The sequence below is a fragment of the Oncorhynchus nerka genome, linkage group LG12, assembly GCF_034236695.1.
Source record: "Oncorhynchus nerka isolate Pitt River linkage group LG12, Oner_Uvic_2.0, whole genome shotgun sequence".
In the NCBI taxonomy this organism is placed as follows: Eukaryota; Metazoa; Chordata; class Actinopteri; order Salmoniformes; family Salmonidae; genus Oncorhynchus; species Oncorhynchus nerka.
In genome coordinates this window covers 38,278,954-38,306,123 of record NC_088407.1, presented here as the reverse complement: position 1 = coordinate 38,306,123, position 27,170 = coordinate 38,278,954, and positions in this window count along the sequence as shown.

Genomic DNA, 27,170 nt, shown 5'->3' with positions numbered 1-27,170 from the left:
TGTGTGTCGTCTGCATAGCAATGATAGGAGAGACCATGTGAGGTTATGACAGAGCCAAGTGACTTGGTGTATAGCGAGAATAGGAGAGGGCCTAGAACAGAGCCCTGGGGGACACCAGTGGTGAGAGCGCGTGGTGAGGAGACAGATTCTCGCCACGCCACCTGGTAGGAGCGACCTGTCAGGTAGGACGCAATCCAAGCGTGGGCCGCGCCGGAGATGCCCAACTCGGAGAGGGTGGAGAGGAGGATCTGATGGTTCACAGTATCGAAGGCAGCCGATAGGTCTAGAAGGATGAGAGCAGAGGAGAGAGAGTTAGCTTTAGCAGTGCGGAGTGCCTCCGTGATACAGAGAAGAGCAGTCTCAGTTGAATGACTAGTCTTGAAACCTGACTGATTTGGATCAAGAAGGTCATTCTGAGAGAGATAGCGGGAGAGCTGGCCAAGGACGGCACGTTCAAGAGTTTTGGAGAGAAAAGAAAGAAGGGATACTGGTCTGTAGTTGTTGACATCGGAGGGATCGAGTGTAGGTTTTTTCAGAAGGGGTGCAACTCTCGCTCTCTTGAAGACGGGAGGGACGTAGCCAGCGGTCAGGGATGAGTTGATGAGCGAGGTGAGGTAAGGGAGAAGGTCACCGGAAATGGTCTGGAGAAGAGAGGAGGGGATAGGGTCAAGCGGGCAGGTTGTTGGGCGGCCGGCCGTCACAAGACGCGAGATGTCATCTGGAGAGAGAGGGGAGAAAGAGGTCAGAGCACAGGGTAGGGCAGTGTGAGCAGAACCAGCGGTGTCGTTTGACTTAGCAAACGAGGATCGGATGTCGTCGACCTTCTTTTCAAAATGGTTGACGAAGTCATCTGCAGAGAGGGAGGAGGGGGGAGGAGGATTCAGGAGGGAGGAGAAGGTGGCAAAGAGCTTCCTAGGGTTAGAGGCAGATGCTTGGAATTTAGAGTGGTAGAAAGTGGCTTTAGCAGCAGAGACAGAGGAGGAAAATGTAGAGAGGAGGGAGTGAAAGGATGCCAGGTCCGCAGGGAGGCGAGTTTTCCTCCATTTCCGCTCGGCTGCCCGGAGCCCTGTTCTGTGAGCTCGCATTGAGTCGTCGAGCCACGGAGCGGGAGGGGAGGACCGAGCTGGCCTGGAGGATAGGGGACATAGAGAGTCAAAGGATGCAGAAAGGGAGGAGAGGAGGGTTGAGGAGGCAGAATCAGGAGATAGGTTGGAGAAGGTTTGAGCAGAGGGAAGAGATGATAGGATGGAAGAGGAGAGAGTAGCGAGGGAGAGAGAGCGAAGGTTGGGACGGCGCGATACCATCCGAGTAGGGGCAGTGTGGGAAGTGTTGGATGAGAGCGAGAGGGAAAAAGGATACAAGGTAGTGGTCGGAGACTTGGAGGGGAGTTGCAATGAGGTTAGTGGAAGAACAGCATCTAGTAAAGATGAGGTCGAGCGTATTGCCTGCCTTGTGAGTAGGGGGGGAAGGTGAGAGGGTGAGGTCAAAAGAGGAGAGGAGTGGAAAGAAGGAGGCAGAGAGGAATGAGTCAAAGGTAGACGTGGGGAGGTTAAAGTCGCCCAGAACTGTGAGAGGTGAGCCGTCCTCAGGAAAGGAGCTTATCAAGGCATCAAGCTCATTGATGAACTCTCCGAGGGAACCTGGAGGGCGATAAATGATAAGGATGTTAAGCTTGAAAGGGCTGGTAACTGTGACAGCATGGAATTCAAAGGAGGCGATAGACAGATGGGTAAGGGGAGAAAGAGAGAATGACCACTTGGGAGAGATGAGGATCCCGGTGCCACCACCCCGCTGACCAATGGTGGCTCCTTGGGAGGAGACGGCATTTCGTAGCTTGTCCAAGGCTGCTGGTCCGGCATGGCCAGTTCGTACTGTCAAGAGAAGATCCAGATCAGGAGAAGACCCAGATGCAGATAGTTTTGAAGTAACAAAAGTTTATTACAAAAACTGGGGGACAGGAAATTTACAGGTCAACGACAGGCAGAGGTCAGTATTCCGGAGAAGAGTCTGAAAAGTACAGAACGGCAGGCAGGTTTATGGTCTGGAAAGGCAGAGGTCAGTAATCCAGGGTTGTGTGACAAGGTAGTGAATGACAAGCAGGCTCAGGGTCAGGGCAGGCAGAATGATCAAAAACCGTGAAAGTTAGAAAACAGGAACTAGAGACAGAAAGGAGCACAGGAAAAACCACGGGTAGGCTTGATGAAACAAAAAAAAATGACAACAGAGAAACATAAAACACATATAAATACACTGGGGATAATGAGGAAGATGGGCGACACCTGGAGACTAGCAAAAAGACAGGTGAAACAGTTATCTAAAGCAATCTTGACTGTGTTTTTAGTTTGCTACAAAAATAGACACTGTCATGGAAATTACCACTAAGGATTTAAAGTCAAAGTTAAATGAACAGATCTTTATTACCACGGCCGGAGAGATTACAACAAACTTAATACTCAAAGTTCAAGTCTATCAGAAGCTCTGAAGGAAAACGGCAGTCACCCAATTCATAGAATCTTCTCTCTGCTACAGCACGTCAAGCGGTAAAGGAGGGCCAAATCTAGATCCAGAAGGTTCCTTAACAGCTTCTACCCACAAGCCATAAGACTGCTGAACAATTAATCATATTGCCACCCGAACAATTTGCATTGACACCCCCAATTTGCCTTAACACTGCTGCTACTTGCTGTTTGTTATATATGCAGTCACTTTATCCCTACCTACAGTGGTTGCTGAATTAACATTTGGAGATTATGCTGTGGGATTTAGAGGTAATTTGTGGTTCAGTACAGTGCCCTGCGTCACTGCTCCAGAACAGCGCAAGTGGGGGGGGTGAGAGCACTGATTATGCTTCCTGGAAAATGTGTGCTCTGAGACAAGCATGGGGACTGGTCTTGATAAATCAATTTTATTTTTATTTTCACTGAATCTCTGTTTGGGTATTGGTTAGACTACAATTACGGTGTGAAAATGTTAGGATTATTTTGCTCTTAGTATAGTACTGTAACCTACTCACGACCGGTCACGTTGTAGAGCACCATTGTGGGCAATAGATGTCCCTGCAATTGATCAGTATTAAAAAACTTGTATCTTTTGTGGTACAAAATGGCTACGTTTTCTCTTTGTTTTGGTGGTGGTCTAACATAAATATATGCTGTGTTTTCGCCGTAAAACATTTAAAAAATCTGACACGCTGGGTAGATGAACAAGGTGTTTATCTTTCATTTGAGGTATTGGACTTGTTAATGTGTGGAGGTTAAATATTTCTAAGAATATTTTTGCATTCCCTGCACCACCGTTCCAGCTGAACGGGGGGTGTAGTTCCTGTAGGGGAACCCATAGGCTTAACAAGCTCTAGTAGTATTTTAAGTATATTGAAAAAATAAGGAGAGAAAACAAGCGTAGCAGGCTGTGAATTCTGCAAACAACATTTCTAGGATGAGCTGTTAGCAGGACAGTATACTTTTTCCTTTTATTCAGGTAACAACCGCTGACTCTCGGTTATTTGAAAACAAAATCATCTCCAAAATATTGTTATTTTTTAAACAAGGACTTGAAAATGAGATTGTGAACTCTGCAAACAACGTTTCCGGTCCGAGAATGAGAATAGTAAATGACTGCAATTAACCTGTTAATCCCACCCGACACGCATGCGTCCCATCTAGCCATCTGGAAATGCAAATGCGCTACGCTAAATGCTAATAGCACTCGTTAAAACTCAAACGTTCATTAAAACACATGCAGGGTACTGAATTAAAGCTACACTCGTTGTGAATCCAGCCAACAAGTCAGATTTTTTTAAATGCTTTTCAACGAAAGCATGAGAAGCTATTATCTGATAGCATGCAACACCCCGAAATACCTGAAGGGGACGTAAACAAAATAATTAGCATAGCCGGCGCTACACAAAACGCAGAAATAAAATATAAAACATTCATTACCTTTGACGATCTTCTTTGTTGGCACTCCTAGATGTCCCATAAACATCACTATTGGGTCTTTTTTTCAATTAAATCGGTCCATATATACCCTAAATATCGATCTATGAAAAGTGTGTGATCCAGTAAAAAACGCTGTTTTAAAATGCAACGTCATTTTTTTTTATTAAAAAAGTCGACGATAAACTTTCACAAAACACTTCGAAATACTTTTGTAATCCAACTTTAGGTATTAGTAAACGTTAATAATCTATCAAATTGATCACGCGCCGATGTGTATTCAATAGCTCCACGTCTTGAAATCATGTTCGGAAATTTCTCCTCCAAAACATCCTGTCGGAGACCGGAAGGAATGGGCTCTCTCTTACTCGTTTGACCAAGAAACAAAGCCCAGGCAATTGACAAGACTGGCGACATCGTGTGGAAGCTGTTGGACTTGCAATCTCAGCCCCATGTAATTTGCTTTCCAATAGACAATACATGCAAGTTGCGCATTGATATATTTTCCAGATTTTGGTGATCAGTTTTTCGACCGCTTTTCGATGAAACACACGTTCTGTTATAGTCACAGCCGTGATTTAACCAGTTTTAGAAACGTCAGAGTGTTTTCTATCCACACATACTAATCATATGCATATACTATATTCCTGGCATGAGTAGCAGGACGCTGAAATGTTGCGCGATTTTTAACAATGTTCGAAAAAGTAGGGGGTAGGCTTAAGTCGTGTTAATACATTTGTTCAATACATTGGAATACAAAATAAGCCATCCATCCACCCATTATGAGCCAGAGCTGAGAGCATCACCAAAACTAAAGGTATTTTGGTTTCAGTGCATTTTCTTAAAGAAAATATTTATATAGCCTATCAATGTCTAGGCATACTGTGTAATAAAATCAATAATTGTGTACTAAAAACGTGAATGTGTTTTTGCAGAGCATACAACCATGACTACAACCATCCGTGGAGATCAGTGAACAAAGGACTGGACAATGGGCTGCACCGTAAAAAACGCATGGTTCCACAGAATATTAGGAATCATGGTAAGACCCAGGTGCAGACTGTGTGAAGCAGAAGCAACAATGTTTATTGTAACAACAGGGGCAGGCCAACGACAAGTCAAGGCAGGCATGGGTCGATAATCCAGAGTGGGAGCAAAGGTACAGGACGGCTGTCACACCCTGACCATAGTTTGGTTTGTATGTTCTAGGTGTGATCTGAGTGGGCATTCTATGTCTGATGTCTAGTTTGTCTGTTTCTGTGTTTGGCCTGATATGGTTCTCGATCAGAGGCAGGTGTTAGTCATTGTCTCTGATTGGGAGCCATATTTAGGTAGCCTGTTTTGTGTTGGGTTTTGTGGGTGATTGTTCCTGTCTTTGTGTTTGTTACACCAGATAGGGCTGTTTTTGGTTTTTCACGCTTCTTGTTTTGGTATATTGTTCTAGTTTCATCTTTATTAAAGATGTATCAAAATAACCACGCTGCGTTTTGTTCCGCCTCTCCTTCAACAGAAGAAAGCTGTGACAACGGCAGGCAGACTCAGGTTCAGGGACAGGCAGAGTTCAGTATTACAGAGGTGGATCAAAGGTACAGGATGCCAGGCTGACTCAGGGGTCAGGACACGCAAGGGTCAAAAACCAGGAGGATGAGAAAAGGAGAGGCTGGGAAAAGACAGGCGCTGACAGGAACAAACGCTGGTAAACTTGACAAACAAGACGAACAGAAAACACAGGTATAAGTACACAGCGGATAATGGGGAAGATGCGTGACACCTGGAGGGTGTGGAGACAAACACAAGGACAGGTGAAACAGATCAGGGCGTGACACAGAATACCAACTCGGATGTATCCCGAGGCAAATGTGTTTTCTTCGTCTTTATGCTTTCATGAATAAAATAATGATACAAATACTCTCGCCAGTTCTTGATCCATGTCTGGTGTGCAGGATGCGAATGTCTTTGTTTGTCACACAAATCATTGAGTCGAAACTACAGAACAGTACAATACTGGAGAACACATGGTTAATGTACTGCAAAAAATGGAATATATATATATTGATCATAGTGAGTGGCGAGTGGTGCAGCGGTCTAAGGCACTGCATCTCAGTGCAAGAGGCATCACATCCGGTCATGATTGGGCGGTGCACAGTTGGCCCAGTGTCATCTGGGTTTTGCAGGGGTAGTTCATCATTGTAATTAAGAATTAGTTCTTTAACTGACTTGCCTAGTTAAATAAAGGATATGTTAATTTAAAAAAATTCAATTTTGGAATGTGTTTTGTTTGGTAAATTGTTGTGTAAGTATTTATTTACAAGAAGATTCTACTTGATCAGAACAAGCTGTAATTGTACTGTAGCGTATGTTCAGTGAGGTTTTTATTCTAAGAGAAATTAAAATGACCTGGATGCCATATACAGTAACTTGTACCCCTGCACATTGACTCGGTATCGGTACCCCAAGTGTATATAGCCTCATTATTTAAATTTGATTGTGTAACTTTAGTTTATTTAGCAAATATTTTCTTAATTATATTTTCTTAACTGCATTGTTGGTTAGGAGTAAGCATTTCAAGGTAAGGTCGTATATGGCAAATTAGATTTAAAAAAAATGTAATCCTGCACGTTGACTGAGATATCGAGCTGTGAGCGGGGGAGAGGATGACAGGATGGAAGGGAGGTTACAGGATAGAAAAAACATGCAAATAAATGAATAAAAAGACATACACAGGAAAAAAAAATGTAATCCTGACAGGCCAGAAAATGGGGTCTATTTCTGTTTATTTCATTTAGGATATAATATCATTATAAGGTGTTGTGATTTCATTTACACTATACATTATTATATAGGATCAATCACAAGAACGTAAATGGCACCATTTTTAATAAAACTGATAAGATTTTATGCAATACCTGTGAATAATATCTACATCCCTAGAAACTTTAATTCCCCAATGCCTTTTTGTGTAATGAACACACTGGATATATGCTGTGCATTGTTTAACATGGCAGGACGAATGTAATAGATCTAGCCTTAGTCTAGGAGCAGCGATAGACATCAAACCGATAGTGTGCTTTGTCCAAGGCTGATAATTAAAAGACACATCGATCCCTCCACCAACCAACTCCACGCAGACCGCCTCCCCTTTAAGACCCAATTCCTTCTTCCACAATGCCATGGGGTGTGATCACTCACAATGTAAGAAAGAAGAGAACATTCTAGAAGAATAGAGAGAGCGAGTGAGAGAAGCGAAAGGAAATAAAGAAATACAAAATATATACAGTATGTGTGTTTTAGTTCTCCTATGTCATCATGTCTGTGCAAATGCAAATCCATTAAGAATAGTGGGATGCAATGTAATGGACCCCCATTGGGGGAAATAAATGTATGTTTGAGTAAGGCTGTGTTTACACAGACAGTTAAATTCGGATCTTTTTTCCCCTAATTGGTCTTTTGACCAATCACATCAGATCTTTTTCAGAGTGCATGTGATTGGTCAAAAGACATCTACATTACAACACTGTAAATGCATTCAGAAACACAATTGATTAAATGGGAACATTGTAAATCCTCTGTTAAATTATGTGCAGAACATATCGTACATAATCACAGAATAATGCCGTAACACAAATGGAGGAAGTTCCGATCTAGTATGTTAAGGGAAAAGATGCTAGCATACGAGGCATTTCCCTTTATTTTACACAATTTAGCAATGTAACTCTGGTATAACACATAGAGTACACACAATATCAAGTGAACTAGTGACGAGTGCTTCAGCTAGTTCTCACAGTAGAGTGTAGTGCATAATTTCATAGGAGTAGGCAAGGTACGGTGCAGCGAGCCGATGGTCAATTGAGTGATAGGGTACTCTGTGGGGAAGAGAGCCCAGCTACCCAGACCTCTCCAAGAGTATGCATTCTATCTTCTAAGATGGGCCCTGTAGGCTTCTCATTGCTTTGCACCCACCCACTCCATTTCTCAATCATTTTGCTGAGGTGAGTGTGTGAGATGAGAGTATTGGCTGAAGATGGTGTGAGGCAGTGTTTTTGTTTGTGTGTTTGTCTCTATGTCAAAATGGATGGAAATCTGGTTCTTGGCTGACCTAGGACTAGGTAAAAGGATGTATGTGTACCTTAGTGTCTTTGTGTGCATACTATGTCAATCTTTGACTGTGGTGGTAGACTTGATATGAATCTTTCTGCATTTGTGTGGGTTCCTTTTGATTTCATCTTAACGATTTTGCCATCAAGGACTTGTTACTGGCTAATTATCCAGTAGCATTGATTGGTTAGATTTAATGAGGCAGGAACAAAAACGATACAGAAAGGAAGATACCGTATATTTACATTCCATAACCAAAAATGACATTATACTTTATATTAACAAATCATGGGTTAGTCCAACTATAGCATCTTCTAAGAAAAAAAAACACATCTCACTTTTATGAAATGTCACTCTCGTTTTATGTTCAAAATTAGAAAAATCCATTCTTTCCCAAGTTTTTATAAGGATATTTTGAAATCATATTGACAAATAAATTGAGTATCTGAGGGGGTTGCTGAAGTGATTTAGAAGTTAATTAACCGCATGATCTGTTTTTATACCAAACCTGATGACTGTTTGTGTGTGTATGTCCGTACGTGTGTGTGTGCATGCGTGCATGCTTCCGTACATGCAAATGTGCATGACTAAATGTGTGTGTGTTTTTTTATGTGCCTGGATGGTTACAGGTTTGTTCATATGCACAATCAAGGGTTTGCAAGGGAACATAAAAACAGGGACAGCTAGCCTAGCTAGCGTAATTCCAATTATCTGCTGCTGTGTAGACTGTGATGTTAAACCCAAAGTTGATATAAAGAGCCTATTCTGTCTCGTGAAGGCCGCTGGCTAGCCACTCCAAGCCCTGCTGACAATAGGTTCCCCACCACTGTGCGTACACTGTAAATACATGCGAATAGACTATCCCAGAACCGTGTCAACTGTCACAAATCATTTGTCGCAACTCCATAGCTCTGATACCCTTTTTCCTTTAGGTCTAAATCCTCTCTCTCTACATGGTGCTTTTTAAGCATGTACTCTGTCAATTCGCAGTTCTCTATTCTCCACACAGGGTTATGGTTGTTCTGAGTAGCTGATTTTCAGCCCAACCACCCGATCCTCCACCCTCCCATTCAGCCTCAATGGCCAGATGCATACACCCATGAGGTGAATGTGCACAAACCACCCCCCCGAGACAGTAGTGGGACCAAATTAGTTGGAATATCCATGCGAGTGAACATGGATTGCTCCATTTTCAAGCGTCACTTGGGTATGGCATTGTCCCATTTCATAATGGTAGCAAGTACCCAGTTGAGGGATGCATGCTAAAAGACAGGAGCCTGTTGCAGTGGCTTCACAAATAATGGTACAATATCATGCCCACCTAACTGTCGAACAATTACAGAGCGGTCAAAATGTTATTCATGCAGTTAAGCCTGACACCCATCACAACCACAAGTGTGACTGCAATACATGCAGCATCCGTTCATTTGACTTCACTGATGTTCACTGACATTGAGACGGATTTGATGCGGGCCAAATGGAAATGAAATTATGAATTGTGTGTTATGGAGTGGGATGGAGCAATGGAGCTAGTGGAGCCGTTTGTGAATGGGGATTGAATTACCCTCCCCTAGCTTCTTAATAGGGACCTCATTACACTCTGGGGCTACGTGACTTCCTGCATTCATGGCGCTTGGATGGTGAGGGACACATTGACAAAGTGACGCAACTAACATTCCTGACAGGTAGAGGCTGCGTAATCAGGGGTCACATGCTCCGGTGAACCCCTCTGACTCTAATTTGATTATTTATTTTCTAAAGTAACAAGCCCAGTTATGATTGAACTTTTACTGCAGTTTACAACAGCACTGACTGACTGCCAGACAGAGGTTGTTTAGTGCCTGAGAAGGGTGGATGAGGAGAGGCATGGATGGAAGGATGATTGGAGATCAGTAAGTGAGAGTTTGATCTGATGCATCCTAGTAAATATAGGGGAAAGGGTGTGATATCCCTGTACTGTAATACAATACATCCACATTACTGTATTGTATGGAACATCGAAGACAGTTGTGATTACTTGTTTGGTGATGTCAGTTGGTTATTATGTAGAAAAGTTCAAAACTGTCAACAATGTCATCTTAAAATGGCCTATACAGACTACACCAGGTGTTTATTTTGTATTACAGTCCCTGTCGATTGGAGTGATGTTGTTCTGGGCCATTTATCAGAAAGCCAAAGACTGCATTTATTTACCTTTAACAAATCCAGGACAGCATATTGTAAACCAGTAAACCAACCCCTCAAACCTACAGATGGAATAACATACAGCTTTATTTATTTATTTCCTTCTTGCCTACTTAGTTACATTTCCCTTGCATTGAAACATCCAATTATGCCGACTTGGGAGCGTTGAGAGGTAAGTCTGCGGTGGACAGGGAGCTAAAGGTGACAGCAATAGCAGGAGAGCTCTCAACTCTCGACGACACTGAGGACATAGCATTCCGCAGCGGCACGCTCCTTGACTTAATAACATTACCTACCAGCCCAGGCTTCTCAACCACCACCAACACCACTACCTGTATCGTGGCTATTTTTAACTGGCTAACCTTTAGCTAGCTGGGCCCTCTCTCCCTCTCTCTGGCTCTTTGACTGGCAGGGGCTAGCTCGTCTACTCAGCTCAGCATGTAGGAAACAGCGGCCATAATTACACAGACTCTTGATTTAAGGACCCTGTTGTTGACCTCCGAGGTCCTTCGTTATTTTTCGGATGACCTTGAATATGCCTGCTAATGCTATAGACTCGCGGAGGGAACCTTTCATTATCATTGAGTATTTTTATATTTTGTTGCTCGGGCAGGCATGGAAGACCTTTACATCTGCACACTGGAGCTAGGGATGTTGGCAGGGAAAATGAGGTTCTAGTACTTACTAATGCATCAAAACATGTTACTAATTTCAGGATACACTACTGTTTATATTATGTATACTACATATAATATATATAGTTGACAGCTATATACAGTACAGTGCCTTAGTATTCAGGTAACCACTGCTACATGTCTCCTACCATAAGAAACTATTGGATTTCATTATAATTATGGATGTAAATCAGAGCATATCTGCCTGCCTGGACATTTCTCCCATCATAAAAGCCATATTTCATGGTTGTTATAAAGGCAGGTGGCTTCATGCCATTAGCAATTTTTAAGTTTTGAGCTGAAGAACAAACATGGTCTCATTGCCACTATTTTGGATGACTCCGAGATATCTCTGGCACATGCTGAAGCACTGAGTCCAGATGCCTGCGATTTAGTGACAGCTGCCTTTGTGGATGTCCATTTAACTAATAGACTGATATATAAATGCATCTGTTTGAATGAGGCAGTTTGAACGCCAAGCGTGAGTGGAGAGCATTGACATTTTCACAGGGAGTGAAAATAGACAATGTCAAAATAGGTGCTTGCCGTTCATTAAGTCGCATTACCATTAAAGGTGCATATTCTCATGGGTGACATTTAAACAACGTGCGTTTCTTTTTTTCTCACAGGCAAAATAAAAACTTGGTTCATTGTGTGTAATAACGGTGATTGGATACCTCATCAGAGATTGCTTTGAACGGAAGGTCATGGTCTTTCTTTAGTCATTGATGCTCAAAGAAGGGATTTGAAGCATGAAACATCAGTGGTTATGTATATCAAAGAAGGATTTTATATGATATCTAGAACAGAAAAGTCTAATACTGGCATTAGTTTGAGGTGTTTTCCCTTGAGTTCAACATCCATTATCAAGTAAACAGACTAATACAAAGGGCTGTTAGTTAGGTAATAAATACATGATTTTGTCTTTAATCAATGTCTATCATTAAGAAACTTCTCTTCATGTTAACTTAGGGCTGGATTCAGTCCATATAGCCTAAGTATCACGGAAGGTCTGCATTATAGCTCGATTGAAATGCATAGTCAAGACTGCACATGTCTGCTCAATCGGAAATTACCTTTAAATGTTAACGTGGATCTTCCACAATACTTCCACAGCATTGAAATCAGTCCTTAGCCATATTCTTGTCTGGGTAATTTAGTGTTTTATTGGAATAAGGCTTCTCATAACTGGTTGAGACTACCAGCACTAAATAAGGAAGGAATTAAGTCACTCAGAAATGGGTTCTACTGTATTGCAATAAAACACACACACACACAATCATATATGCTTTCTCTTTATGGTACCTATGACGAGTATATAACATGGTTAGATCACATTCCCTGTACAATTTCTTGATCACTCCTTATTTATACAGCTTATGTTTTGTATTTGTATGGATCAGTCACTTCTGTATTCCCCTTCCCTTGATCAATTCTTAGAGCTCTATGTTTACAGCTCTTATAACGATTTTTGTTTGGAGAGAGAGCGGGAGTGAAAGAGAGAGTGTACAAGAGTACGAGAGAGAGAGCGAGAGGGGGGGTCATCATGCACGGAGGCCAACACAACAAATTGACATTACTTGGTATGCATGGAGCTGGGCAAGCTATCGTGTTATAAATTGGCATTTGGCGTAGGGCCAATGGTGCATTGCATTAGTCAATGTAATAAAATGCCAGGAGTGGAAATAAACTAAACGTTAACTCTCTGTAGATGAGATCCTAAAAAGGGTATCTACAATATTTGTAGACAGGAACCCTGGCTAAGACCAGCAAATGAGATAATTTCAGAGCTCAGGCTGAGGCAGAACTAAATTAGATGACATTCACTTTGACAAATAATTTCCTCCTTCGGTACGCATATGAAAAAAAGAGGCCAAACGTTTCAAATTAGAATCCTGGATAAGACGAACGCACTAAGTCAAGTACGTGCACCAAAAGTTTCAAACTTTGATGGAGATAAGAATGGAATAAGACTCATGGCGGCGGCTTATGTCTGCTCATTATTCAGAGGATAAGCAAGGTAATCCATTATTTGGTTGCAGGCATGGGTGATGAGATAAGTCTTTAAAATTATGAGACAATTTAAAGGCCTATTAACCCCTAAAGCGATCAGAAGAAAGGAGCAAGGTTTGGAGGCTAAGTTTGAACCGTCATGTTGAAGTGGCTTACTCAACTAATTAACCCTCCTGTCATGATGATGTCAAGTCATGGAAATGGACAGGAAAGAAGGGTAAATCCTCAAAAGTGATGGCAAGACCTTGTCTAGTCTAACAATGACACTGGACACCTTTTACAATAAAAAATAGTACAGTGTCAGAAAGTTACACCATCCAACGTGATCCTAGACCAGACCCTTGCCCTCTACAGAAGCTTCTTTCACAACGCGTTATGAGCCACACTCAGAAGCAGACAGGACACAATGGAAATATTTATTTAACCTCTTGAATCTAGGGGGCACTATTTTCATTTTTGGGAAAAATAATGTCCCCAAAGTAAATGGCTATTTTGTCACGAAAAGATACTAGAATATGCATGTAATTGACATCTTAGGATAGAAAACACTCTAAAGTTTCCAAAACTGTAAAAATATTGTCTGTGAGTATAACAGAACTGATATTGCAGGCGAAAGCGTTTGCCATGTTTCTGTCGATATTATGGAGCTAATTTTGAATATTTTTCGGCGTTGTCGTAACCGCAATATCCGGTCGATTTCTCAGCCAAATGTAAAGAACAAGCGGCTACAAAAATAATATTTTTGGAAAAAAGGAACATTTGCTATCTAACTGGGAGTCTCGTGAGTGAAAACATCCGAAGCTCATCAAAGGTAAACAATTTAATTTGATTGCTTTTCGTGACCAGGTTGCCTGCTGCTAACTAGGCATAATGCTATGCTAGGCTATCGATAAACTTACACAAATGCTTGTTTTGCTTTGGCTGTAAAGCATATTTTCAAAATCTGAGATGACAGGGTGATTAACAAAAGGCTAAGCTGTGTTTCAATATATTTAACTTGTGATTTCATGAATAGGAATATTTCTAGTAATATTTATGTCTGTTGCGTTATGCTAATTAGTGTCAGTTGATGACAATTCTCCCGGAGCGGTAGTTCCAAGATGTTAATGTGTCACGGCTTTCTTCCTGGGAAGGAGAGGCGGACCAAAATGCAGCGTGGTTAAAGTTCATGGTTCTTTAATAAGAGACACTTAACATGAACACAACTACAAAACAAGAAACGTGAAAACCGAAACAGCCCTATCTGGTGCAGTAAACACAAAGACAGGAAACAATCACCCACAAAATACCCAAAGAACATGGCTGCCTAAATATGGCTCCCAATCAGAGACAACGATAAACACCTGCCTCTGATTGAGAACCAATCCAGGCAACCATAGACTTACCTAGACACCTAAAAGAACACAACCCCATAAATCTACAAAAAACCCTAGACAAGACAAAACACATAAATCACCCATGTCACACCCTGACCTAACCAAAATAATAAAGAAAACAAAGATAACTAAGGACATAATGACTCCAACCTAAGTGTATGTAAACTTCCGACTACAACTGTATACATTTTTAATTCAGGCTGACCATAGAGATCCTATTAGATTACTAGAGTAGCTATGTCAACATTTTCAAAGTTTCAGAATGGGGTAACATTGGCAGTCATATTAGTCAGGGAGAAATTCAAACCAGTCTATTTTGAATGAATGGCAGTAGAGGCATAATCCTGATTTTATTTTTTCTGGAAAAAATAAAGAAATTCATGTGTCATACATTGTGTAATAGATTTATTGTCAACTTAAAATGTTGTCCTATCATAAACTTACTGCATTGTTTGTATGGGACTTTGTCATATTGGCTTTTCATTTGAATTATTAACTTCTTGGATATAGGGGGCGCTATTTTAATTTTTGGATGAAAAACGTTCCTGTTTTAAACAAGATATTTTGTCACGAAAAGATGCTCGACTATGCATATAATTGACAGCTTTGGAAAGAAAACACTCTGACGTTTCCAAAACTGCAAAGATATTGTCTGTGTGCCACAGAACTGATGTTACAGAAAAAACCCAGATAAAAATCCAATCAGGAAGTGCCGCATTTTTTGAAATTGCCTCATGCCTATGACTCCTTATATGGCTGTGAATGGGCCACGAATGAGCTTAGGCTTTCTGTCGCTTCCCCAAGGTGTCGACAGTATTGTGACGTATTTGTAGGCATATCATTGGAAGATTGACCATAAGAGACTACATCTACCAGGTGGTCGCTTGGTGTCCTCCGTCGCAATTATTGCGTAATCTCCAGCTGCAGTATTTTTCCGTTTGCTTCTGATGAGAAGCCAACTGCCACCACTGATAGATTATCGAATAGATATGTGAAAAACACCTTGAGAATTGATTCTAAACAACGTTTGCCATGTTTCTGAAAAAAAGTTCGGCGTTGTAAGTGACTGCATTTTCCGGTCTTTTTCTTGATGGAGCTATTTCAAAATGGAGCTATTTCATCTACACAAATAATATTTTTGGAAAAAATGAACATTTGCTATCTAACTAAGAGTCTCGTCATTGAAAACATCCGAAGTTCTTCAAAGGTAAATGATTTTATTTGAATGCTTTTCTTGTTTTTGTGAAAATGTTGCCTGCTGAATGCTAGGCTTAATGCTATGCTAGGCTATCAATACTCTTACACAAATGCTTGTGTAGCTTTGGTTGAAAAGCATATTTTGAAAATCTGAGATGTTGTTAATGTGTATAGTATTGCTTACTAGGTGTGTCAAATCAATTCTGTAACCACTCCCTCTTCCAATTAGGGCTAATAGGAAAAGCTGTTCAAGAGAGGACATTGTATTATTTTTTTTTACCCCCTGACGAAGGCCATGCAGCCGAAACGCTTTTGGTTTTTAAAAACTTTGTTTCTATTGAACATGCCATATTAATAAAGGCATTTAAATTAATTATATGAAGAGTGCCTTGGTCCCTCTTTCTTTTTGATGACCAATTTACCCCTTTTACCAAAGAGCATCTTCTATCTACCAAAATGTACTATTGTGTACCTTAGTAGTGCTTCCCTTCCTCCTCTTTCTACTGATTAGAAACATTGTTTGACTTGTTTGGACAAAGTTTATTGGTATATTTTGGGACTTCTTTGTATGCATTTTGAATGGGTGGAACAGGTGGATACCTGAATCAAGCGTGCCAGCTAAACTGACTTTTCTGGGATATAAAGAAGCACTTTATTGAACAAAATGACCATTTGTTATGTAGCTGGGACCCTTGGGATTGCAAACAGAGGAAGATGTTCAAAGGCAAGTGATTTATTTTATTGCTATTTCTGACTTTCGTGACACCTCTGCTAGTTTGGAAAATGTTTTTAATGCTTTTGTATGTGGGGAGCTGTCCTTAGATAATCACATGGTATGCTTCCGCCTTTTTGAAATCTGACAAAGCAGCTGAATTAACAAAAAGTTAAGCTTTAATACGATGTGAGACATTTGTATTTCCATGACTGTTTAATATTACAATTTTTGTATTTGGGATTTCGCGCTCTGCAATTTCACCAGATGTTGTTAAATTCAACAACTTGCTACTCATCCCCAGAAGTTAAGATATGCATATCATTAGTAGATTTTGATAGAAAACACTCTGACGTTTCTAAAACTGTTTGAATCATGTCTGTGAGTATAACATAACCTATTTAGCAGGTGAAACACAGAGGACAAACCATTCAGAATTTTTTTGAGGACACTCTCTTTTGAATGGATTTTCATTGGGAATCCAGATATCTAAGGGACCTTGTTGCAGTGCCTATCACTTCCACTGGATGTTAACAGTCTTTAGAAATTGGTTGAAGTGATTCCTTTGTGTAATGAAGAAGTACGGCCATCTTGAACGAGGGTCACTTGAAGTGTGCTGTTAGATAGAGGCGTGTGACCAGAAAGCATGATTCAGTTTGTTTTCTTCCTGTATTGAACACAGATCATCCCGTCTTCAATTGTATAGATTATTTACGTTAAAAAATACCTAAAGTTGTACTACAAAAGTAGTTTGAAATGTTTACAGATAACTTTTGAGATATTTTGTAGTCACGTTGAGCAAGTTGAAACCGGTGTTTTTCTGGATCAAACGCGTCAAATAAATGGACGTTTTGGATATATAGCGACGGAATTAATCAAACAAAAGGACCATTTGTGATGTTTATGGGACATATTGGAGTGCCAACAAAAGAAGCTCATCAAAGGTAAGGCATGAATTATATTTTTATTTCTGCGTTTTGTGTCGCGCCTGCAGGGTTGAAATATGGTTTCTCTCTTTGTTTACTATGGTGCTATCCTCAGATAATAGCATCGTTTGCTTTCACCGAAAAGCCTTTTTGAAATCTGACATTTTTGCTAGATTCAAATGTAGCTATCTTTTTGCTATCTTGCACGTGTGATTTAATGAAAGTTAGATTTTTATAGTAATTTATTTGAATTTGGCGATCTGCATTTTCCCTGGCTTCTGGCCAGGTGGGACGAGCTTCTGGCCAGGTGGGACATATCCCAGAGAGGTTAAAGGCCTATTTCTATTTTCCCCTGTTTATCAAAAGTGTTGGGAAATCTTGTCAATAATCAACTGACTTGCTATCTTGATGTCTATAGTATTCTCTCTAGTATGCAATCTGGTTTCTGCTCAGGTTATGGATGTGTCACTGCAACCTTAAAGGTCCTCAATGATGTCACCATTGCCCTTGTTTCTAATCAAAACAGTGCTGCTATTTTTATTGACTTGGCCAAATCTTTTTATAGGGTAGACCATTCCATGCGTGGGCCGGCTAAGGACTATTGATGTCTTTGAGGGGTCTTTGGCCTGGTTTGCTAACTACCTCCAAAATAGCGCAGTGCATAAAGTCAGAAAATCTGCGGTCTCAGCCACTGCCTGACACCAAGGGAGTACCCCAAGGCTTAATCCTAGGCCCCCACGCTCTTCTCAGTTTACATCAACTACATTGCTCAGGCAGTAGGAAGCTCTCATCCATGTATATGCAGAAGATACGGTTTTATAATCATCTGGCCCCTCCCCGGATTTTGTGTTAAATGCTCTACAACAAAGCTTTCTTAGTGTCCAACAAGCTTTCTCCACCCTTAACCTTGTTCTGAACACCTCCAAAGCAAAGGTCATGTGGTTTGGTAAGAAGAATGCTCCTCTTCCCATAGACGTTATTACTACCTCTGAGGGTATAGAGCTTGAGGTACTCACCTCATACACGTACTTGGGAGTGTGGCTAGACAGTGCACTGTCCATCTCTCAGCACATATCAAAGCTGCAGGCTAAAGTTAAATCTAGACTTGGTTTCCTCTATCGTAATCGCTCCTCTTTCGCCCCAGCTGGCAAACTAACCCTGATTCAGATGACCATCTTACAGGTAAGGGTGATCTCGAGCGGGTAGATGTTCTTTACCATTCGGCAATCAGATTTGCCACCAATGCTCCTTATAGGACACATCACTGCACTCTATACTCTTCTGTAAACTGGTCATCTCTGTATACCTGTCACAAGACCCACTGGTTGATGCTTATTTATATAACGCACTTAGGCCTCACTCTCCCCAATCTTAGTTATCTACTGCAGCCCTCATTCTCCACATACAACACCCGTTCTGCCAGTCACATTCTGTTAAAAGTACCCAAAGCACACACTTCCCTGGGTTGCTCCTCTTTTCAGTTTGATGCAGCTAGCGAAACGAGCTACAACAAACATTCAAACTGGACAGTTTTATCTCAATCTCTTATTTCAAAGACTCAAATCATGGACACTCTTACTGAGAGTTGTGGCTTCTTTGTATGATGTATTGTTGTCTCTATCTTCTTGACCTTTGTGCTGTTGACTTTGCCCAATGTTTGTACCATGTTTTTGTGCTGCTACCATGTTGTGTTACTACCCTGTTGTTGTCATGTTGTGTTGCTACCTTGCTGTGTTATCATGTTTTGCTGTCATGTTGTCTTAGGTGTCTCTTTATGTGGTGTTGTGTCTCTCTTGTTGTGATGTATGTTTTGTCCTGTATTAATATTGTATTTTTTTTAAATCCCAGGCCCCCATCCCCGCAGGAGGCCTTTTGCCTTTTGGTAGGCTGTCATTGTAAATAAGAATTTGTTCTTAACTGACTTGCCTTGTTAAATAAAGGTTATATTTAAACAAAAATAACAATGAAACTGGCTGTCATGAGGACCACCACAGGAAAGGAAGACCCAGAGTTCCTTTTGCTGCAGAGCATAAGTTAATTAGAGTTACCAGCCTCAGAAATTGCAGCCCAAATAAATGCTTCACGGAGTTCAAGTAACAGACACATCTTAATATCAACTTTTCAGAGAAGACTGCGTGAATCAGGCCTTCATGGGTGAATTGCTGCAAAAACAATCACTACTAAAGGACACCAATAATATGAAGGGACTTGCTTGGGCCAAGAAAAACGAGCAATGGACATTAGACCGGTGGAAATCTGTCCTTTTGTCTCACGAGTCCAAATTTCGTGTCATATTACAGTTTTTATTTTATTTTTATAAATATGCAAACATTTCAAGAAACCTGTTTTGGCTTTGTCATTATGGGGTATTGTGTGTAGATTTGAGGGGGGAAAAATACACCTGAAACCCCACCTCTTTAAGGAATACCTAGGATAGGATGAAGTAATCCCTCTCACCCCCCTTAAAAGATTTAGATGCACTACTGTTCCACTGGATGTCATAAGGTGAATGCACCTATTTGTAAGTCGCTCTGGATAAGAGCGTCTGCTAAATGACTTAAATGTAAATATAAAAATATGTAATTTTAGAATAAGGCTAACCTGTGGAAGAAAATGTGGAAAAAGTCAAGGGGTCTGAATACTTTCCGAATGCACTGTATATTGTATATTTGCTATTTCCCATAGAGACAGTTTACTTTAAAGACACTCTAGCTAAGTCAGTGCATTTAATCTACAAAATGCTCAAATTGGCATTCATCAAGATTTTCTTAACAGCTTCAATCAGAATATCAAAGATATTCTCATTGCAACACAAGACTCTCTAGAGAATCTCTAGAGAATTATAGCCCACTTGTTTTATATAGGCTCATATATTATGTTTAATCATATTTCCTACCATCCAATTAAGCCAATATTACCACAGATTGACTATGCACAGACGTGTGTGAATTTAAATTGTAATTGACACCTCTATAAAAAGGATAATGGTTGACATACACTGCCAAAACAAAAAGGTAATTGCAAGACAACCCAATTCCAAAAGCAGCCATTCTCCATCTGCCTAAGATTTGCGTCCATGTTCAGACCAATTATTTTCTACCCTATTTTGATTGCACAACATTAGCATTGACTCAGCCAGTTTCCTTTGATACCGATCCTATAACTTTTCAGCACTCCCCTTCACCATAGTCAAACAGTAAATAGCATGACAGAAAATAGCAACCTTCATTCACAGCAGTCTTAAACATAACCTGGCATATTTGCTATAAATAACAACTCAAGCCCAAGTCTGTCCTCCGTTCCTCTTTTCAAATGTAGCCTTCCAGAAATAATCTTCCTTCCAGCTCACCGTGTGGTGTTGTTTATCTATTACCACTGACTGCCACAATGGAAGACCACTTTCATGACCTCTTCTCCACCTAACAGGAAGCAGCATCATGTTGCCAACTGAATGATTCACATGATTAGAAATATTCTGATGGGTCTCAGATGCTATTTTTTGATAAATCAGGTAACTCTTTTCAAATCTGTGTTAAGTCAGCAAAATGGGTTCTGCAGTCAGAAGGGCTAATGTACATTGAGCAGACACTTTTATCCAATGTGACTTACAACAAAATGTGTATATTCATTTTCATATTGGTGGCACCAGTGGGAATTGAACCTATGACCCTGGCGTTTCTAGTGCCACAATCTTACCAACCGAACCATACAGGACAAAACAGTGTGCTAGACACACACAATGTACTTTCACATATGTATAAATAATCAATAATAATTGCTTGAATGGCGTCTGTATGGTACACATCTACATTATATGTAAAGAACAGACATTGCCAACACAATGAGCACCTGGGTTGCCTTCAGGAGCAGAGAGACATGTATAGTATAGAGCTGACATGATTCCCTTTTTTCCATGACAAAAAAAATAATCTGTTCTACATTGTATATTTCTATATTAGCGTTTTGTTACTTGATCCAGGGCAGCTTACTAGGAAGTGCCTCCAGCATCCCCGTCAGCAGATCTACAATTTTTATTTATTTTTTTAAATCTAAGTAAAAAAAAAAAAAGTATTTTACAATAAATAGTGAATCATGCACTATATGTGACTGCATCTGTACATACCTTAATAGCTTAACCCATTAGGTGTAACGATAATGCTTGTAAATCCAGATATTTTACTTAGTCTTAACAGAAACAAGGAAACCGCACAAGAGCACACTAGTAAAACATGAGCTCTAAGCACAGATGCAGGCCAACTGAGGAACCTAAATAACAAGGCAACAGAGGTGAATCCAATAAGCAATAATCAGGGGAAACTGGAAACTAGAAACAAGGTGGCTTCCAGCGGTAACCTAAGGAAACAACAATCAAATAAAACAGAAACTGTTACAGGACCCCACCTTAAAACTTCTTTGGTATAGGGGGCAGCATTTTCACTTTTGGCTGAATAGCGAGCCCAGAGTGAACTGTCTCCTACTCAGTCTCAGATGCTAATAAATGCACATTATTATTAATATTGGATAGAAAACACTCTGAAGTTTCTAAAACTTTTTGAATGATGTCTGTGAGTATAACAGTACTCATATGGCAGGCATAAACCTGCCAGGTTTGGAGTTTTTGAACTCACCCCTATTGAATACACAGTGGGATATTTGTTATGTTGCACTTCCACTAGATGTCAATCGTCTTTAGAAACTTGAATGAGGATTCTTCTGTGATGTGGAGCCGGATGGGAGCTCTTTGAGTCAGTGGTCTGCCTACAGCCTCATTCTCAGTCACGCGCTTTCACTTGAGAGGTAGCTGTCATTCCATTGCTTTTCAACAGACAATGGAATTCTCAGATTGGAACATTATTGAACTTTTATGACAAAAACAATCTAAAGATTGATTCTATACTTAGTTTGACAAGTTTCTTAAACCTGTAATATAACTTTTTGAACGTTTCGTTCGAATGGACTAGATCGCCCTTTTGGATTTGTTTACCAAATGCCCTAACAAAAGAAGCTATTGGACATAAATGGACATAAATGATGAACAGTATCGAACAAAACAAGCATTTATTGTGGAACTGCGATTTCTGGGAGTGCATTCTGATGAAGATCATCAAAGGTAAGTGAATATTTATAATGCTGTTTATGAATAATGTTCACTACCCAACATGGCGGATATTTCTCTGGCTGGTTTGGGCTCTGAGCGCCGTTCTCAGATTATGCTTTTTCCGTAAAGTTTTTTAAAAATCTGACACAGCGGCTGCATTAAGGAGAAGTTTATCTAAAGTTCCATGCATAACACTTGAATTTTCATCAACATTTATAATGAGTATTTCTGTGAATTCATGTGGCTCTCTGCAATATCACTGCATGTTTTCGAACTACTGAACGTAACACGCCAATGTAAAATAAGATTTTTGGATTTAAATATGAACTTTACTGAACAAAACATGCATTTATTGTGTAACATGAAGTCCTATGAGTGCCATCTAATAAAGATCATCAAAGGTTAGTGATTCATTTTATCTCTATTTGTGCTATTTGTGACTCCTCTCTTTGGCTGGAAAAATGGCTGGGGTTTTCTGTGGGTTGGTGGTGACCTAACATAATCGTTTGTGGAGCTTTTGCTGTAAAGCATTTTTTAAATCAGAAACTGTGGCTGGATTAACGAGAATTGTATCTTTAAAATGGTACCTAATGTTTGAGAATTTTGATTTATGAGATTTCTGTTGATTTGTATTTGGCGCCCTGCAATTTCATTGGCTGTTGGCGAGGGGTTCCGCTAACGGGGTTCCGCAGTCCTAGACTGGTTAAGGGTAGCTGAACGGCAACAGAAATCCTGAATGAGTCCAGGGTCCAGAATGTCTCGAGCTGGAACCCAGGATCGCTCCTCAGGACCGTAACCTTCCCAATCCACGTGATACTGAGTCCCACGCTGGAACTGGCGACGGGAGAGGGTGCATCGCACAGAGGACTGAACACCACAGGCTTGAGTCTGGATATGTGGAAGGTGGGAGGAACCATCATGGAGCGGAGAAAACGAAGATGATAGGCCACTGGATTAATGCGCTGTAGAACCTTGACTGGCCCGATGTACCAACTTCCTTGATTCCACGCATAGAGGCAGATCCCTAGTAGACAACCAGAGCATCTGGCTTGGATGCAGGAGAGGACTCAAACGGCGATGACAGTTGGCCTGTCGTTGAACCCGAGCTGAGAACCTCAGGAGCACTGACCGATCCCTCTTCCAGGTCCGGTGGCAACGAGAGATGAGACGTTGAGCGGATTGATCCGCCACTTCAATCTCCTGATCTGAAAACAGATCTGAGGCTGGTATCCGTACAAAACCTGAAATCTTCCCAGTGGTCTTGAAAGCACCATATATCCAGAGAATGCCAGACTTTGATGACAAAGTTTCATGCCAAAATGTTATCACGAGATGGACAGTCGCGCCACCTTCCAGTTCAAGTGAGCACATCACAAAAGTGAGTCCAAAAATGTTTTGTATGCAGCTGCATAAATGATGTAATATGCCAGGGAGATATGTATACTGTAGCTAAGACAGTAATAATATGTGTAATAATCATATGTTGTGTAGTAAGCTGTTAGTAGCCCATGTTCCTCACCCTAATAATTTGGTCAATTTCCCCTTCATAACTTTGCCTACTGTTCTGACTTGGTGGTGCACATGTAGCCTATAGCCTGTTTTAGAAAAATGTAAGTGCTTTCATTGGCTGATTTACATGCACCCTTTATTTATCCTAGATTTATGACTTGGTATACAGGGAGAAGACTGTAAGAACGGCCCATGTTCTGAATTATGTCACTGTACATTTCAAAAGTGCCGAACAACTCGCTATATTGCGTACGTCCATCCTAACTTGCTCATTAATGTCTCAATTGAAATTTCGGATTTCCTCTTTTTCACCCATCTTTCCTTTATGCCATAGTTTCTACATCTCAATTGTCAGTAGAAATCACATTTGTTTAAGCAAGTCAGCCACATCAGCCATGTTTTCTTTTTTAAATGCAGTCAATGAGGTTCAATGAAGTGTTTCGTTTCCATACAAGGCTCCGCGGTGGTAAGGATGGTGCTCCATGGTGCTGAAAAGAAAGCTCTTCTGTTGGGACAGCTTTATGTAGGCCCTAACATTTTGTGGGCACCATTTGTCACTGTTATAGTGCAATTAATGCATTGTTTAGTGCTGTGTCATGTTGTGTAGTGGCTTTGCCTGCATTCATCAAACATTTTTTTGTTGAGTTTGCCCCACCAAGTTGTAATTGCTAAAATTGCCACTGATTGTGTTGATGAATTTCATATGTTACATGTGAGGTATTGAAATGAAAAAAGTGTGTTTTTCACCCTACAGTGTTTTTTTTTATTTTACTTTGATTTCCTGACTGTACCAGGACCATGCCTCCTGCCAACTTTCCTCCTGCAAACTTGCCTCATGCCATGTTACCGTCATGACCTGTCAATAAAATTGGTTAGTCTGCTTCTGAGTGTGGCTCACAATGTGCAGTGAGAGATGTTTCTGTAAGGGGCAAGGGTCTGGTCTAGGATCAGCTTGGACGGTGTAGCTGTACTTCAGAAAAAAAATACTTTATTGAAATCGACATATATAGTAGATCTTTTGGATGAGGAATGAGGAAAAGCCTAGTAATAAGGATTAGGTTAAATAAGTCATTGACGAACACAACACACCCTTACATGGAAAAGTCAGTTATATTTCCCATGTAAAGGTGTGTTGTGTTTATCCAAGATTACTGTTTTAACCTCATCCTCAGTCCTAGGCTTTTCCTCATTCCTCATGCAAACAATCAGTTATAATGACCGGTGTGGGTGAGTGCCAGAACATGTTAAAAATAACATGGTTATACATATTTACGATTGCAAAATATGCTAAAAATGTTGCCTAATCAACACAACCCCAATCACGTTCCCAGTCTCAATTGCTATTGCATATAGAAAGCCAGCTGGTAGACGAGATTATCCTGGTGGTGGACTATGGCCACCTCTGTTGTTAAGTTTGTCTGCCATCTTCCAGTTCTGTTGCACTTGTGATTTCATTAATATAAATATTTGCAGTAATATTATTTGAATGTGGCACTCTGCAATTCAGCAGTTGTTTATGACAATTTTCCCGCTAACGGAATAGGTAGCCTCAAGAAGTTAAGAGAGGGAATTCTTGCTAGGATTAAACGTCAGTAATTGTGAAAAACAGAGTTTAAATGTATTTGGCTAAGGTGTATGTAAACTTCCGACTTCAACTGTATATATGTTTTTTTTCTAAGAACACTAACCATGTGTGTTTTCTCTTGTTTTGTACTGTTCTGTAGTTTCGACCCAGTGATTTAATCTGACAAACTTAACTTTGTGTGTTGCAGGCCCAGGCATGGATCAACGCTGGCGAGACATTCAATGACATCATCAAGAGATATTCTGGACCCTATGTCAGAGAGTTATTTTTGGAACCACATCGTGTCTATTGTCCTGTAATAGCCCTTGTGAAAAACAAGTGTTTGAAAAGATGTTTTCAAAATGCCTCCAGGGCCGGCAGACATGTCCCCAAACTCGGCAAGAGTCTATTGTCCTGCTGATACTTGAAATAAACATCTGCATTTTGTTAGAGTATTTTTAGCATTATTTTATTAACTAAAGCATAAAGATGTTGATGAAGAAATACTGCAGGGTGTACTGTATGCTTTATCCAACATTTTCGGGTTGCATGAGGTTAGGAGTTAGAAATGTAAAACTTTTTAACATTGGCTGTACATTGGCTGTACAATATTGTTTTTGTAAGAACATAGTCTATGGGATTGATTATAAGAAATTTAACGTAATTCCTTTGATTAATATTATGGTGTTTCTGTTCAAAGAAAAATGAAAAATGTTACATCGCCTGACTCAGTAACACTAAACAAGCATTAGATGGAGGCAGATGTTATAGGAAGAGCCATGGATGTATAGCTGTAGGAAAGGTAGGAAGTATCTTTGCAACTACAGTACCTTTTATTTAGCGAGAAGAAAATTGGAGAAAATAGGAGAAAGTTTTGTTAATGTGGGGGGAAGCGGAGACTGGCTTTCAAAAGTTGACGCTGTACAACATGACCGGTCAGGAGTAGGCTACTAAGTGACTGCGGGTGAAGAGCAAAATCATCCTAACCTTTCCACACCCTAATTGTAGGCTAACCAATAACCAAACAGATATCTCATTGATTTATCAAGACGAGTCCCCATGCTAACCCTTTGGGTGTTCCAGTAAGCAAAAATGTGTTGCCTACGTTATTCTTAAAATAACTCCAGCACAGAGAAGAGAAAGGAGCCTAAAACAATGTGATTTAATTCACAAATGCATTTGACTGTTTTAATATTGGCCATCAATCAAAAACACAGCATCTACTGCGGTATTCCATTTCCAGTGAGACTATTCAAGCCATCGACTCACTTATGGTGGAAGATGATGAGAGATCGGCAAAGGCAATTTGGAATCTGCTGGCGTCACAAAACAAAATCAACATCGCTCTAATCACAGTCAGAAGACAGTTGAAGAAACTTGAGTGGACTTACAGAAAGGCTCTAAGACATATTTATGTATATTTTTTTTACAGAACATGTGTGTTCTCTTGTTTTGTACTGTTCTGTAGTTTCGACCCAATGATTTCTCTGACAAACAAAACCAGTGCACGTCTTAATTAATTGAGGGGTCTAATGTTTTAATATTTGATCATTTCTGCCCTCCGAATTCATATTCATTATACAGTATAAATAGGCCCATGTGCACCTTCATCAAATGAACCGAAAAATGTCGGCTAAAGCGATTTAATTCATGAATGCATTTGAACGTTTTTAATATTGTGATAGTGAAGAGGAAAATAATCTTAACATTTCCAAATAAAAAATCTGATTTATCAAGACCAGTGCCCATTCTATGTCATTCATTCCCATAGTAATTCATTATGGAACAATTAAAACCTGTTAGTACTAGGGGGCAGCATTTTCATTTTTGGGAAAAAAACGTTCCCTTTTTAAACGGGATATTTTGTCAGGACAAGATGCTAGAATA